The following is a 14,631-nucleotide window of genomic DNA, read 5'->3' as shown; positions in this document are numbered from 1 at the left end:
TTAGCTGAAAAACCTCTCAAGATTCTCAGTCCAATTTCAAATAGGATATTCCCTACTATGTAATAGCTTGTACAAATTTATACCTGTTCCATTCTTCTAGCTAGGGAAAATTATCAATTTAGGGATTTTCTTAGGTATTTAAATATATCCATTAAAATATTCTAGTGCCTCCAGAAAATTCCCATGTTCTCCCATTATCCTCCTTAGTTTTTCCAGAACAACTTCTTCATTTAAGACATATTTCTTCTTCTTACAAAAGCTTCTATCTTCCTTCTTATTTTTGTTCATTTTTTTTCCTTTCCCCTTTATTTGCTCTTATTTAGTTGTAGTCTATTTAACAGAAAATACCACCTGTTAGCAAAAATAAGATAAAAGTATTTTACTTGCATGACATTTATGAAAGAATACTGGAAAAGACAAATTAATGATAGATCCCTAAAATAAAGTAACCTAAGGCCAAAAAGTTTTCTAAAAAAGAAGAACTATAGCTTATGAAATATTTAAATGATAAAAAACATGTTCAAACAGAGAAGTATTAACTTAAATATATGGAGAGATCCTGTATGTAAGCCAATTAGTAGAGACAATGTTCAAGGAAAAGAGTATTGATCTTAAAGTCAGAAGGGATTGCTTTTTGTCACCATGGGCAAGTTATTTAGCTTCTCATCTGGGTGATAATCTCTGAAATACTTATTATAGCAATGTTGTTGTTGTTCTGTCATTTCAATCATGTCTAACTCTTCATTACCCCATTTGGAGTTTTCTTGACAAAGATACTGGAGATAAGCAGGTTTGCCATTTCCTTTTCCAGTTCATTTTATGGAGAGGAAACTGAGATAAACAGGGTTAAGTGACCTGACCAAAGTTACCCAGCTAGTAAGTGCCTGGGGCCAGGTTTGAATTCAGAAAGATGAATCACTATGCCTTTTAGCTGCTCTCTATTAATGTAGTGAATATTAAATAGTATCACGTGTGAATAGCATTTAATAACTTTCTAAGTATTATGGGATAGGGTCATTGATTAGACCTCAAATTTCATTGGTATATGGTACTTCCAACAAAGAAATTCCTTCTACCAGTAGAGATCTATCAGTACATTGAATGGTTAAGTAACTTGCCTAGGGTAATACAACTTATATGTGTCAGAGGTGGCTTGAATTCAGGTATTCTATTTTTCTATCCATTATACTCCATTCCTCTCAAATTGTTATGTGAGTATTATATATAATAGAAGATTATTTCTTAGCTCAATGTCTGGTACGTAGTAGGTTCTTAATAATTGCTTATTGATTTTTTGACTCTGATTCTCATTTTAAGAAGTGAAAGATTGATGATAAAAGATATGTGGGATGATGGTGAAGAAATTTGTCTGACAAGAGTTGATGATGCATGCAAAAGAGCAGATGGAAATGAAAACAGGAGAGTCCAACTGGCAATAATCCTTGAAACCCACAATCAAAGATTTTAATCTATTAAAAAATGGGAATTCAAGGTAGTTATTGGACATGCTTCACTGAAAAGGAAGCGGATAATGGATATCTGTTTTTTTTGTTTTTTTTTTAAGAGTTTCTCACAAATACTAAGACATGATCTTAACAGGGTTTGAAATTCGGCCTTTCAACTGAGTTTTGTTATTAACAAAAATAACAAAAATAAATATTCAACTAGTTAATTACCAGCAGAATTTTGTAGTCAACAGCATTGACTTAGTTGTAAGATTTCAATTCCTATTTAAAATGGTTGATCCTATGTTTAAAAAGCTGCCTTCTCTAGTTCTAACCATTCCAGTATCTTTGCCAAGATATTTTGGTCATTTGCCAAGCATGTTAAAGAATGGGTTCCACTCTGGCTTCATCAGCTAAAAGCCTCTGAGCTGGTAATCCATGAATTTGCAATATACTGGTACAAGTACAATGAGATAACTAGGTTCTTTCTAAATATTTTAGATGAAAATATCCATGGAAAGGAACTAAAGATCCACCCCTCTCTTCCCCCTCCCCACCATGCTCCTGGATTTGCCTCAGTTTCCTCAGCTATAAAATGGGCTACAGAAAGAAATGGCAAACTATTCTAGTGGCTTTGCCAGAAAAATCTTAAATGGGATCAATTGATATAACAAAATACAATTGATATACAATCGAATAACAAAAAGTCCTGACCAAATTCCTCGCCCACTCTAGCTTCACTATTGTTTTGACCTACTCTTTTTGATTCCCAGACTTCACTCTACATTTCCTATCTTAGAATAGTCACCTCAGCTTAGCCCTACATTTTTAGTTTCATCACTCATGGTCAAAATATGTGCTATGTACTCTGCCCTTTTGAATCTGGTAGCCCCCGAAGGCCTCAATTGGCTAAATGCCTATAACACACACACAGACTCCAAGGGCTGACTTTGGAATTAGAGTTATGCAACCAGTTTGGCACTGCCCTGTTTTCAACAACTGTACTTGGAAATCGTCACCACTTTTGCCTCTCTAACGCAGCCAAGACTTCATTTCACATAGTTATACATTCAAACTAGTCCCAAATTCTGCTTAACTCGTAACTCCTGGCATTCCTTCATAGCAATGTATAGGTAATAGAAATCTGGATTTACTAGTAAACCAAAAGGTCTTTTCAAAAGCCCAAACCTGAGCATATTTTGTAAACATGTTCAATTTGGGGACAGGATTACCTGATACAATGGAAAGAATACAACTCTTGGAATCAAAGGACCTAGATTGAAATCCTGTATCTGGCACTTAATACTTTTATAACTTTGGATGAATCACTCCATTTCTCTGGGTTTTATTACCAGTAAAATGAGGGGATTAAGCCATATGGTATCTGAGATCTCTTTTAGCTCATAACCTCCTCAAATCTGAATCTTAAATTCTTATCACAAAATATTATAATAGATATAAAATGTTATACGTATTCTTAGAGAGAAGGGACTGTGCCTAATTCTACAGCATTACAAATGGGTAATAATCATTATACTAATTTATGTATGCATTGTATATATATATATATATATATATATACATATATATATTATATAATGTATGTATACTAATTTATACATTTATACTTTCATTTTAGTCAAAAAAAAACAAACTATTCAATTCTCATGAATTTTCCTGAGAGCTAAAGCTTATTTTTAAGTTCTAAAACTTTTTTTCTTCAATCTCAACCACAAGGGCAGCAATCTCTCGATTACTCCAAAATCTCATTGCAGGGATTACCAAATAGAGACTGATAAAGCCTCTATAGCAGTGGTCCTCAAAGTGTAGTCCAAAGAATTGTTGGGGTCTCTGAAACCCTTTCAGAGGGTCTACAAATTCAAAATCATTTTTTATTTCTAATATAGTAAATAGCTATAAATATAACCCATGTGAACAAAAACTCTTTGAACAGATCCTTGATAGTTTTTTTTTAGCAACATGAAGATACTGAGAACAAAAGTTTGAGAACTACTGTTCTATAGCCTCTGGTTTACACAAAATTTCCCTTGAATTACTGAGTTTTATGGTATCCTCACTGCAATCATTGTCATTTTGATAAGCTCTTGAAAGGTAGAAAGAATCAACTCTATGGCTACCTCTAATATATGGCTCCATAAATTCCCCCACTCCTAGAGCATTGCAATATTTCATGAAAAAGACTGTCACTAAAAGACTGAACAGATCTGGAAGACCTTGATGGTGGGATTAAGCAATTGGTTGCTCTCTACTGGTAGAGTCCTAACATAATGGCTACTTTTTTCGAGAATATCCTCAATATTTCGATTTCTCTAGGGATACCTATAAATATACCAAAACAATTCAAGAAATTCAACGTGGATAGGTAAAGCTAAATTTACTAAGAAACATCTCAGACAGCCTATAATGTAATCTATGTGGCCAGCTGATGAAGATGTTTGGAAGCTATGAAGAAAATTTCAACTCAAATTGTCCTCAACTGCAAATTTCTCCTAGGCTCTAAGAAAGACTCCTAGCTGCTCTATCCATTGTCTCAGGAAATCATTTGCCTTGGTTTAGGGGAGGGACTATAGCAAACCTGAAATGGCTAATCCTGTTGGGCATTATAGCTATGCAACAAAACTCTGGAAGTCTTGAATTTGCTCTGATCCTTTAATTTGATCAAAGAAAGGAGGAGGAAAAACAATCCATTGTTAATTCTTTTGTCATAATCAACTGGTTCTCCCATTTGTATATACAAATGGGTAATAATTCTCAGGTTATTCTCAATTCTTAGTTAGATCTATCTCAATCCTCATCACAAGATGCCATTTTTATTTTTTTGAGGGGGAGAACTCCATTAATAGGAGATTAGTCTCTATAGACTACAGTCTCCATTCCTTCTCCCCAAGAGCACTCAGTAGATCTAAAATCCATCCTGTAAGTAATACATGCAAGTATAGGGATGAGTTTATCAAAGTTTCAGGAATCTACTTCTACAAAATAGTCACATTACAAACTAAGTCTAGGCTCAGTGCCAATACATTTAGTAAACTGAGAAAGCTCTAAAGGTCAAGAACACACAGAAACTATCATTAGAAATTACTGGTATCCATCTGATGGTTCATATAGTCCTTGTCTTCAGATGAATAAAGAGATACTACCTCCTTTATTTCTACTGATAAGTGAAATTGTCCTACCAGCATGATCCTCCTAGAGCACTTATTATTACTTGGGGGATGTAGGTGATCCCATTTTCCTGGAATTAGATAATTGGCTGTTAAAAAAAAAAAAGCACATCTCAATGACAATATTGGTGCTTGAAGAACAGACATCATATAAGAATAAATTTTCACTAATACTATTTAATTCATCAGTTCTCAAATTGTGGTTCAATTTACTTGTCTATTATTTCACAAATAATATGATAATTATTTATTTCTCTAAATAAGCAATTATTGATTGCATTGCTTGCAGCAAGTAAAAATATTTTCCAATTCAAAGATTTTGATTTCCTATTAATTGTCAAATTGCCCTAATCGAGACGGTTGGTCAGTCATTCAAATTAGCAGCTATTAAATATGTTATTTGACAGGCATTGTGTTAAACTCTGAGAATTCAAAAACAGTGTTGGGAGAGAAAAAGGTAGTCCCAACTCTCAAGGAGTTAACAGTCTAATGGGGGAGACATGTAAACAATAAAGTATAAACAAAACTTACACAGATAGACAAACACACATACACATATAATTAGGGATAATCTCATAGGGAAGATACCAAAACTAGAAAATGCTTCTTATATAAGGGGGATTTGGGTTGAGATATGAGAGAAGCCCAAAATCTAGGAGGTAAAGATGGGGGAGAGAGTTTCACAAGGGCCAGTTAGTGAAAATGCATAAAATTAAAAGCTGTGATGTCTTTTACAAGAAGCAGCAAGAATGTCAACACCTTGGATTATATAAAGAACATGGAAGAAAGGAAGTTGGTAGAAGACAAGAAAGGTAGAAAGGGGCCAGGGAAAAAAGAGCTTTGAAAAGATAATTTTATATTACATCTTGGAATAATAGACTTTATTGGAATTTTGTTGAATGGGAGCAAGACTGGATTAATCATAGCTGTGTTTTAGAATAATCATTCTGATAGCTGAGTGAAAAATAGATCAGAGTTGGGAGGGACTTGAGAGAGGAGACCAAGTATGCTATTGCAATAGTCTAGTTGTGAGGTGATAAGGACTTAAACAAAGATGGTGACAGTGTCAGAGGAGAAAAGAGGATATTCAAGAAATGTTAAGAAATTAGAAATGGCAGTGTTTTTGCCACCAATAGTATATGGGTACTAAAAGACAATAAGGAATGAAGAAGATGACAACCAGGTTGAAAATATGGTTGACTGGGAGGATGGGGATACCTTTAACTGCAATAGGGAAGTTAGGAAGAGAGGAGGGTATGGGAAAAAAGATAATCAGTTTATTTCACCAGAAATGGTGAGTTTAACATGTCTACAAGACATTTAGTATGAGATGTTTAAAAGATAATTAGAGATGTAAGACTGGGGATCAGGAGTTTTACAGTTAGACAAATAGATCTGCAGAAAGATAACTGAAACTATCAGAATTGATGAGATCACCAAATGGATAGTTTTGAGGGAGAAGAGGGGATAGGGAAAAAGCAGAATCTTTTACAGAAAACAGATAAAATGGTGGTTTTATTTATAAGTGTAAATATCAATAATTCAGGGTTTTGTAAATTGTTCTTCCTTAGAGCAGGGTATTATGTGTATTAACATTTAGTGATGATATGTTATGTATATTATAAATTTATTTCAATATTTAGAGACTTATGACTTCATTAATATGATTTCACTCCAGTGACAGATTACAAACACTACCACCTATCACCCTAGTGATGATGATGATGATAATGATGATGATGATGATAAATAGCATTTATATAAAGCCTACAATGTGCCAGGTATGCCAGATTCTTTATAAATAATATCTTGTTTGATTCTCTCACTTCCCTGTGAGATTTTTTTTTTAATTCCCATTTTTTGGATGAGGAAACTGAAGCAAACAGAAGTGACTTGTCAAAGTTCATATAGCTAATAAATGTCTGGGGCCAAATTTGAACTCCAATCATTCTCACTTCAGGCCTACCATTCCATTTGTTTTACCATACAGATGCCCTAATAGACAGTTTCATAAATTACTGTGGCCAAAAAATGTTTTACCTGGTTGCCAAACATCTAATGACATCCTCTTCAAACTGGTCCCCAGATGACATATATACAATATATTACCTAATCTTTATAGCTTTAAGACATCACAAACTCTGTACTCCACTGACATAGTCTTTGAGAATCCAAGATCACCTCCATATTGTGCTGAATCAGGAAAGAATATCATATATATGAAGGCAAAACCATCGTTTATAAGTTGCAAACTTTTTATGAGCAGGAACAGCTTCATTCTTTGTTATTAGCATCCTTAATATCTAGCAAAATGTCTGTCATATAATTGCTGAATGAATGACTGAATAATTAAAATAAAAATATTTTCTGTCAATGGCTTTTTTAAAACAATCAGACATTTTGGGGGACTAGTTGTGTTTCTGGCTTTTCCATGCACTTTGGGCATATATATGCAGCCTTGTTCAAATCAATAAACTTGTGATTTAGAATATAGGATGAAAAAAATCCCCTATCTTGTACTTGAGCATTAATATCATTGCCAGTTATATGTATCAGAAAGTTGACAGACAGGTTTAGCTACAGTCACTCTTTGGGGAAAAAAAAATGATATATACACATATCCTATTGTGAAATTAGTTTCTCTCATATATTTCACAATCTGGTTACATAACCACTAACTTTTTTCCTGATATGTCATCAACGTTATCAAAAGTTTTACTAAACACAAAAGGTTCTTGGTAGTTTTTTTTTTTTTAATCATAGTATCATTTGTATCCTTCTGAGAGAATTTATCAAGCCAAATCTTCCTTCTTTTGGAATACAAAGCATGGAGGAAAGAGAGAAAATAATTTTAAAAAAAGATTAAAGCTATTGAATAACTTTCTCTCTTGTCTTCCTGGAGAAGAGGAAAGTGATTGTGTCTCCTTACCCTTAATCTTTTGTTGGTAAATGACATAAAATTCTTAAAGAAGACATGAGGGTTTGTACAATGAACAATCCCTCATGTATATTCTGAGAACTAAGGAGGCATGTAAATGGTTAAAGTCTCCTATATATTTTCCCCCCATCTATTTCTGATTACAAAACCATTGTGGATGCTGTAATCTGACTTCCATAAATTGTAACTCAAGTTGGGTATAAATCTAATACTAAAGAAGAATGATTTTCAGACAAAGGCCCAAATTGATTCATCATCCATATTTACTGAGTAATCCACACAAATTTCCAAAGCGCTTTTTTTTTTTTAAAGCAAGTGAATTCTCCAACAAAAATGTTCCTTGTGTTTCTTTCTAGTTACTTTACTGTCACTAAATAAAGGAGTGAAATCTTTTCTTTAAACAGAAACCTTGAGATAAAAGCATTTACCTTAATTCTGGTCATTTCCCTTCCAGTGAGTTAATAAAGTTACCCAAGCCATCAATAACAGTATAGAATTGTTTGAAGTAGAAAGAACCTGGATTGGAAATGAGAGCCTCTGGATTCAAAACCTAGCACTGCCATTTACTACTCATAAGACTGTAGATAAGTCATTTAACAATTCTGTCCTTCAGTTTCTTTATCTATAAAATGAAAGGTAAAAGGATCTCTCAGCTTTCTTCCAGCATAAAACATAAAATTCCATTACAGTATAAGAAATCTAAGAGTACATTATAGTGTAATATAATAAAAAAAATTGGAAGCTAAATCAAAATTACAAAATTTCGTCCTGGTCCAACCTCTATCTGTTAACTTTGGGCAAATCAATTAATCTTTTTGGGCTTCAATTTGTTTATAAAATGAAAGATAACTGATGGAGATAGTGGGAAATAATGAAGAAAATGCTAGACATGAGCCCTGGTTTTGAATCCTGCCTCTGATAATTTCTAGCATTGTGGCCATGGGTAAATTATTTGACAGTGGTGAAACTCAGCTTTCTCATCTGAAAATGGCTGGAAGTTGAGAATGGGCAGAAGAGTAGAGGCCAAATATCTATCTCATAAGTTTGCTATGTGTTATCACTCTTTAGAAATCTGAAAGTCAATAATCAACCATCATTTATAAAGCACTAATTTGTGCCATATACTTACTATGCTGGGTACTAAGACAAAGACAAAAGCTCCTGAAGGAACTTATAATTTATTGGAGAAGATGGTATTTATATATGTAAATACATAATGAAGAGGAAGAACAACCTTGACAATAAGAATCTGTGTGACAAGCATATTTTTCTAAAATCAAAAGGATACTAGAATATAAAACATAGCACAGAATTAAAATGCAAGATAATTTGAGAAAAGTGGGTACTAGCAGTTAAGGGGATCAGGAATAGCCTCACATAAAAGATAATATTTGAACTAAAATTTGTCAGTGAAACTCTCAGGATATTTATATTCTTGTCTCTGATCCAACATTTAGAATCTTCTGACTTTGATTCAATCCCTAGTCTGATGCCTATGTCAAATTACACAACTTCTGCTCTAACTCAATATCTATTCTGGTTCCCCTTTTATAATTTCCTCATTCAAATTTTCATTTTTCATTATTTAGGTTCACGGTTAAAATCCTAAAACTTTTTCACTTGTTCTGCCAAAGCCTGTTTCTGTGATTGTGAAGTTCTCATTAAGCCAATTTCTGACTAAACACATAAACATTCTCAAAATTGATATTTGAATCAAAAGTATGTGAAGTCATTTCTCATCTACAATAGAAAAAAGATAAAATTAGAGTACACATGTAAATGTGGAGGGAAGTGCTATTCATTGTGTCTCTTCCATGTATCTCTAGTTAATGTGTCTTTTGTATAATGAGGTGGAGCCCTCACAAATTAAAAATAAATGCTTTAAAAATCTTTTTAAATATGTGCTTTTATTTAAATGATTCAATGTTTAATAAAAAGAATGAAATTAATAATGTAAACTATCCAAAAAAAAGAGAGGCAAAATTATAATTTCAACATTGTAATTATACTTTTCTACTTTAGAGTCACAGAACTAATAAACATGCAGTACTTTATTTGCTGTGTCATCTAGTTAACTAAAATAAAAATGTGGTTAACAGTTGATTTATAAACTTTACAAGCTTGTTTGGGGTGAACCGCTTTGTTACATAAAGTATATAAATATATGCAAAACATTTTGCTTCATTATTCTTTCCCTGTATATAAAAAAGTCCCTTAGTAAATATTTAATAAATGTTTGTTGCATTAAATTAATCAGCAAGATTTGTAAAATACTTAATATGTGCTATACTATGTGCTAAGTGATGAGGATGAAGAATAAAAGAAAAACAGTCCCTGCTCTCAAGGAATTTATATCCTAATATGTTGTCATGGAGGAGACAAAGTGTAGAGATAGAGGAATTTGCAAGAAAAATGGAAAGTATTAAAGGGAAAAACATTAACAGTTACAGGAACGGGGGAAGATCTCTAGCAGAAATTGGTATAACTTGAATCTTGAGGGCAAAGAAAGCTTCTAAAAAAGAACATATGAAGATGGAAATATTCTAAAAATGAGAAGTAGCTGTTACTAAATAAGAGAGACAGGAGATAAAGCATCATAGGTGAGGAACAGCAAATAGACCAACATGCATAGACCACTGAATGCTTAGAGAATAATACTACATAAGAAGACTAGAAAAATAGGAAGACACGAAGTTGTAAAGAGATTTGAATAGCAAAAAGATAATATATTTGATCCTATAGGTAATAGAGAATCACTGAAATTTATTGAAAGAAGTAAAAAATGAGGAATTGGGGAAAGAGATGACAAATTTGAGAAAAGGGTATAATCTAGTAGAGATAACCAACTTTAGTCAACCAGACATCCAGTAGTTCTCTGACAAAAGCAGGGCAATTAATAAACTTCTTTGCTTGTCTTAGTGATGATTTCATCCTTCAAAAGTTGGAGACAAAAAGTTATCAAACTGTGCATATCCTTTGACCCAGCAGTGTTTCTAGTGGGCTTATACCCCAAAGAGATACTAAAGAAGGGAAAAGGACCTGTATGTGCCAAAATGTTTGTGGCAGCCCTGTTTGTAGTGGCTAGAAACTGGAAAATGAATGGATGCCCATGAATTGGAGAATGGTTGAATAAATTGTAGTATATGAATGTAATGGAATATTATGGTTCTGTAAGAAATGATCAGCAGGATGAATACCGAGAGGATTGACGAGACTTACATGAACTGATGCTAAGTGAAATGAGCAGAACCAGGAGATCATTATATAGCTCAGCAATGATACTGTATGAGGATGTATTCTGATAGAAGTGGATTTCTTCGACAAAGAGATCTAACTCAGTTTCAATTGATCAAGGATGGACAAAAGCAGCTACACCCAAAGAAAGAACTGGGAAATAAATGTAAACTGCATTTTTGTTTTTCTTCCCAGGTTATTTTTACCTTCTGAATCCAATTCTTCCTGTGCAACAAGAGAACTGTTTGTTTCTGCACACATATATTGTATCTAGGATACATACACTGTGACATATTTAACTTGTATAGGACTACTTGCCATCTGGGGGAGGGGGTGGAGGGAGGGAAGGGAAAAGTTGGAACAGAAGCGAGTACAAGGGATAATGTTGTAAAAAAAATTACCCAGGCATGGGCTCTGTCAATAAAAAGTTATAATAATAATAAAAAAAAAGTTGGAGGAACTAATAAGGGAAAGTTCTTTTATATATCTCAGTCTAACTAAGAGGGAGGATCTATTTCCCAGAATGGAAATGCTGGTAACATTGGAGGAAATGACCATGCTGTCTGTCTAACATGCAACATTTTGTGGGAAAGAAGATGTGAAGAGTTCAGAGGAAAGATAGGTACGAGCCCATGAACTAAAATGCTTCAGAGGAAATTAACCAAAAAGGAATTAGATATGCTTGAGAATGAAATACTGAAGATACAAAGGGAAATAGTTCCAATGAGAGAAAAATGGAATTTGTCTTAAAAAACCAATGTGGAAAAAATTGCCACTCAACTTGGATTTTTTAAAGAAATGTACAAAATATGGAAGCAAGTCAGGTAACAGAAGATGAATCTGATTCCTAGGGTGCCTAGGGATTGTATTCAGGGTTACACCATGTTGATATTGAACCATTAACAACTATACTTTTTTTTTATCCAGCCATCCAATCAGGTTTGCTCTCTCTTTCATAAAACTAGTATGAAATACTTTATTAAAAATGTTGCTAAAATCTGAGTAAATCCACAGCATTTTTCCCTATCTCTTAGTGCCAAAAAATGTATATGAGGTTAATCTAACACAAGTAGGCCACACTAGTTCTTTATAATCATTGCTTCTCTTTCTAGATATTTACCAACCATCTCTTTAATGATATGTTTAAGAATTTTCCCATGAAATAATTCAAGCCCCCTGGGCTAGTCTGCAGTCCATTTTCTCTTCCCTTTTTTGAAAATCTGGTCATTTATTTACTCATCTTATGGCATTGCTCTAATTTTTCATGGTCTTTTTATATCTCACTAACAATGACAGCAATAGTAGTGGGAAACAAAGCAAACCTATTCCCATAACAATGTTTCAGCATGGATCTGGGACCTCTTCTGGATCTGGTGGATCTAGCCTGTCTCTAGAATACTCACCCCAGACCTCTTCCTCAATGCCTATAATCTTCTCTCTTTCTGTCTCTCTATGTCAAATTGGGCTGAAGAAATGACTTATTGTAATTTTTTCTTGGATTTCTCCATTAGGATTCAGTTTGGTATATACTTTCTAGATTTCTTTGCAGATTTAAAGACTTTTTGTTTGATTTAGTTTCGTTTTATCTTTTTCTGAGGTCAAAAGCTTATTGTATTTCTTCCTGATACTTTGATGTCTTGGCTCTGTCTTCTACATTGTACTTAAATATATCATAGATAGAGAAATTACATCAATATCTAATGACATACCATCTAAGAATTTAGGGGATGAAGAATGAATATAATTCAACGTATGCTTTATTGACTTTTTTCTTTTTTTCTTCTAATGGCTTTTCCTTTTTGTTATGATTTTTCTCTCCCTATATGATTCATAAGGAAATATGTTTAAAAATGAATGTACATATATAATAAAAATGTTTTTATATATAATAGGGGAAAATAAAAATTTTAAAAAAATGATAACAAACATTAAAAAAAATTTAAAGGATCACAAATCAAGTTACAAGGGAGAAACTGACAACAAAATCATAATCAACAGGATTTATGTATCCCTTCCAAACAATTCTAACAAAATGATAATAAAGAAAGAAGCTTAAAATCTAAATATAATTTTAGAAAAGTAACATATGTTTGATTTTTTTTTTTTTGAGATTAGTGAATGGAATAAAAAGACTTATGTCTAATTCTCATATTGCATTGTAACATTAAAAGCTAACTAGAGCAGGAGGATCTGAGTTCCAATCTGGCCTCAGAAACTTAACACTTCCTTGCTGTGTGACCCTGGACAAGTCACTTAACCCCAGTTGCCTCAACCAAAAAAAAAAAAGTTAACTAGAGATAAGGCATAAAAATCTTACAAGCAAATTCAGAGTAATAGAAATATCAAATACATTCTTGCCTGATCAAAATCTAATAAAATTATAATCAATAAAGGGCCTCTGAAGAAAGGTTCAAATTTAAATTAAGATTAATTTATTTAAATAATTGAAAGGTCAAAGGAAAAATTAAAAAATGAATAATTTCATCAAATAAAATAACAATGCAACAATGTACCAAAGTCATGTGGGGAGGGGGGATTTGCATTTCAATGGAAGAAAGAAAGAATACTTGGAACATAACTAAAAAATTGGATAAGCACCAAATCAAAGAACACAACCCAATACAAGAATAGAAACTGTAAAATTCAATGGAAAGCAAAATTAAAAACTACAATTAAAAAATTGAAAATTAAAATAGAAGCAATTTTTAAAATAACTCCTAATGTAGGTAAGCCATTAGCTAATCTGATTTTTAAAAGTGTAAATCAATTTAAAAATTAAATAACTGAGAAAGGACAAAAAAGAGAGAATGTTGACTAATTCATTTTGCCACTAAAGGTAAAAAAGTAAAATGAACAGACATTTACAAAAACATAAATTATCCAGGATCACATAACTAGTAAATGTCTGAGACCAGACTTGAACTCAGGAAAATAAATCTTTTTGACAATAGGCCTTGCAGCTGCCTAATAACAACAATAAAGAGTTAACATTTAAAGAACATTGTAAGGTTTGGAAATAATTTTACAATTATCTCTTCTATATCAGGGGTAAGAGGTAGAGGGAGGTGTTATGGCTATTACACTCCCAAGATCTGGAAAATCCATGAAATATTTTTTGGCTCTCTGTTCCTACTAGAGAAGTCTGATTTTTTTTTTTCTTTTTCTTTTATGGGATATTTACAGTAGCTTAAAATTTGGGTTGATATTACATAATATTATAAGTATATTTTATTTGTTTCTGATTTTCTAAACTTTTCCTGTGTCATCTACTTTCATTACATGTGTTCTATGGCTTCTCCAAAACTCCCCCAAAATTCCCATTTAATTTCTTATGCCTAACCATGATATATGAAAACCAAAATGAGAAAAGTTGTGATAGGGAAAAGATAACTATCTGTATATACTTATTTTAGCTCCACAATGACACTGTGAAAAAGATGTTATTTCTACTGCATTATATAGATGGGGGGAAAACAGCAATAAATAACTGAGGCTCAGAGAGGATAGAATTTATCTAGGGGCACAAAGCTAATAAGTATCTGAGGTAAAATTTGAATGCAAAGAATTCAAAGAAAAATGAAAAGACTTGAATGAAGTTATATAAACAAAAGAAAAGTCAAAAAACTATTATGCAGAACAATGAATAAGGAAGAAATGAAAATGCATTTAAGTGTCTACTAAGCACTGGAATTAAAAAAATAGAAAAAAATAAGACTAAAACTTTTCCCCTATAGATAAGCAGTCAAAGAATATGAAAAAAAAAACATTTTTCAAGTGAAAAATAGTTTGACATACATATTAGAGAATAATCCAAATCACTAATAGTAAG

Source organism: Antechinus flavipes, chromosome 3 (genome assembly GCF_016432865.1).
Source record: "Antechinus flavipes isolate AdamAnt ecotype Samford, QLD, Australia chromosome 3, AdamAnt_v2, whole genome shotgun sequence".
Classification (NCBI taxonomy): domain Eukaryota; kingdom Metazoa; phylum Chordata; class Mammalia; order Dasyuromorphia; family Dasyuridae; genus Antechinus; species Antechinus flavipes.
Note: the sequence above shows the minus strand (reverse complement) of the source record.